Consider the following 3,550-nt stretch of genomic DNA (forward strand, 5'->3'; position numbering starts at 1 on the left):
CTATCTAAACACACAACCAGCGGTTTGTGAACTTGAGAGAGCAACCCCTGCGGGCGGCGGTGGGACGGTCACACTGAGAGGACACCGCGAACTGCCGGGCCTCACCGTTAGAGGGAGCCAGTGGGCATTAGGGGGTGACACGAACCGTGGGTTTCCTTTTAAGAGGAGCTACTTGTAGTTTTACTTTAAAATTAAGAGATAAACAGCACACAAGCAGCTTCTTTTAAAATAATAATCCCCAGGAATAAATCTAAATGGAATTGTGAAAAACAAATTAAAGCTGCAAATGACTTCAAAATGAAAACATAACCCAACGAATTATTAAAATTTTAGCTTTCATGCATCCACAAAATGAATGAAAACGAATATTACAGCATACCCCCCCCCCCTCCACAATGGTTAAAACATAGCCTGAGGGTGGATGAAGAAAACTGAGGAGGTGTTAAAATGTCAAAAGGGTCCAAATAATCATAAAACAGAGTATACTGTTAGCCTGCAAACGTCTTGACCTAATTCTCATTTCTTTAGATTTTGCTCTCAGATTTTCTTCAAGTCTTTTAAAGTGGTCCTCAGCAGTAGTTTTCAGAAGGTCCTTCAAACTCCCAGGACTTTGAATACTGTTTCATTTATTTACCTGACATAATTAAGCTGCCTTTACACACATTATCCCACATAACACTGAGCTGTGAACTGTGCAAGCAATGGCACCTAACTGAAGGATAAAACAATGTTGTGTTTACACATTTTATCTATAGCTACTTGTATCTTGTCACCAAAAAACTTCACATAATTAGTGTAAATTTCTTTAGTTGCCAGAGTTAAGATCTACATAAGTTTGACAGTTTGACAGGCACACAATTCACATCAGTGAAACAATTCCCAAAGACCTGTTAATCATTGTGTGTGGTGTACGTTTTTAAGGACAAATGAAGGTACATAAGTGGTGTGCTTAAGAAAAAGAAAATAAAACCCAGTAAATACCTGACAACAGATTTTAAAATTTATGGTCTTTTAATTTTTTATTCTGTATTCTAAGACATGTGCTGCTGACCTCTTGACCAGTTTGCCACTGAAAAAGAGGTCTTGATCTCAACAGGATTTTAAACCTGGTTAAATACTGGTTTAATAAAAATATGCATCTGTTCTGTTAGTTAATCTACTGTTCACTGAAGCTTCATCAGAGATGGTCTCCGTGGAAAGGTGGCTGTCAAGAAGATATTTTTAAATGAGAAAACAAGAAGAGAAGACTGTTATATGCAAAAAGAACTGGACTGGAAACCAGTTGCAATAGGTCTTATGGAGTTATAAATTCTCCTCAGAGCCCAGACCTTAACAATATATAAACAGTTGGGTCATTTTGACAAAGAACAAAACAAAAAGCAGCCAGCATCCAAAGAACAACTTTGCAATGTCCATCAAGAAGCCTGGATAAATATTCCTGAATACTATTTAAGAAAAATACTAATCCTGTCTGAGAAGGTTCAGGCTGTGTTGAAGACTGAAGGTGGTCAAATGAAATATTGATGTTTAAGTTGGTTAAAGAGGTTTTTGCCTTGTATACTGTATTTCTATGTGTGTAAATTTGCTCATGCATCAATAAACTGCTCCAGGCAGTCCCAGTTTTCCAGGCAGAAATGCATGGTGCCTCAAAGATTTTGCAGAGTGATGTACTGTAAGCTGCTTTGTACTAGTTTCCTACAAGTTTTTTTGATAATCACATACTTTCTTGTGTGAGGTTCTGTATGCACAGGGACCTTGACATTCTCTAGTCTGCAGGAGGTCTTTTTAACCTAAAACCTGTCTCTTCTTTTCTAAAATGTTGCATCCAGAATCCACAAAAAATAGATAAACTGGCAGCCTTAAATGTCAAAAATGATTGTAGAGCAGAACGTGAACCATTTAGAGTTGCCATAAAAGCTTAAATTCCTTTCTATATTCCTACTACACCACAGTTAGTCTGGATTGAATTGAATTTACATTAGTGTAAAGTGGCATCTCATTATATTTCCAATCTTTTTGCCTTTACACAGCTCATATTTCTTTTGAGATGTTTAAATAACTTTTCAGTAAATTCGGTGCAATCACATTTTCATCAGCTTTTACTGAACCTCTATATTTTGTTTTTTTGTTTGTCTTGTCTTAGACTAAAAAATGCTTTTTACAGAAACTTTTCCTAGCTCCTTAGATTGTTTAAATGTTGACTGATCCATTTTGTGTTTGCCTTTGCACTGTAAGGACATCATATTTGTGCCCTATCTAAACCTCTTCTTTTGGAGTGTAACGTCCTCCAAGCTGTTTCTATGCTAATACACTTTTGGACTCTTTCTACACCATTCATGGGCAGTTTGAGTATTTCCATAATTTATACACCACACGTTTGATTAAAACATTTTGCCAAGAGCCTCAGAAACTAATCAAGGTTTTGAAGCAAGAACATTACATTTCTCCCAAGTTTTCTGTAAGTCATGACCATATGCAAATTTATTTAAGAGAATGTACCATGAATGCATAACATAAACTCTAATATTTATGGCAGATATTTATGACTAGACTTTAGAGCTGGGGTCTTTGCTCATTGCCTCAGGCTTACCTGAAGAACATACTAGATAAACGTAGTGCATACATGTAAGAACAGAGCAGTACATATAATCATGCATACACTGATGCTGCAGTTTTAACCACACACTCACACACTTGTGCACAAGCACAAAGATTCTAACACTTGGCTCCATCATGTGTTTGGCAGAGAGTAAGATTTAACTCAACAACTACACTGGGGACAGTGGTGGTTTATTAACGAGCACACACACATTTAAACATACACACATTCACACAAAAAAAGAAAAAAAAAAAGGAAAAAAAAAACCTAAATAAACACAGAGATTATCAGCTGAACCTGCGGGTGAAAATACACCAGGCTTTGAACAGTAGTGAGATTCGTTACAGCACGGTGGTGTGATGGTTTAGTCACTGATGTCTCTCAGCAAGGAGGTTCGTTATTTGAACCTTGGCTGTGACCTGTATGTGCAGAGTTTGTATATCCCTGTACATGGATGAGTTGTTTCTAGGTATCTGGCTTCCTAACCAATCTAAAAACATGCTTGTTGGGTTAATAGCTGTCTCTAAATTCTTTCTTGAAGTGAGAATGATTGGTTGTTGTTATCTCTGTGATGGCCTTGTGATGGACTGGTGACCTGTCCAGGGTGTATCCTCATGCCATTGTAGCAGCTGCCCTTCATCTACTAAAAAGATCAAGCAGTTAATAGATGGGTAAATGTTTTTTGTTCTACTGGGACTGGAACTGTGTTCCTCACTAGTAAGTTGCTGTGGGAAAATGGTTTTCTAATAAATGTAGTGCAAATGTTAACAGTAGCTGCCCTTTGCCTTAATAAGATGGAAAAATCCTCACCATGGAAAGTGTCTGACTATTTACCTATATGTTTCACACAAGCTCCTCCATACTGTCATGGTGTATGGTTTTATGTTTATTATGGCATTGTTCTTGGGTTTCCTTGAGATTTTGTGTTAATCTTACCCTGTCTTTTGTATT

The sequence above is a fragment of the Melanotaenia boesemani genome, chromosome 4 (genome assembly GCF_017639745.1).
Source record: "Melanotaenia boesemani isolate fMelBoe1 chromosome 4, fMelBoe1.pri, whole genome shotgun sequence".
In the NCBI taxonomy this organism is placed as follows: Eukaryota; Metazoa; Chordata; class Actinopteri; order Atheriniformes; family Melanotaeniidae; genus Melanotaenia; species Melanotaenia boesemani.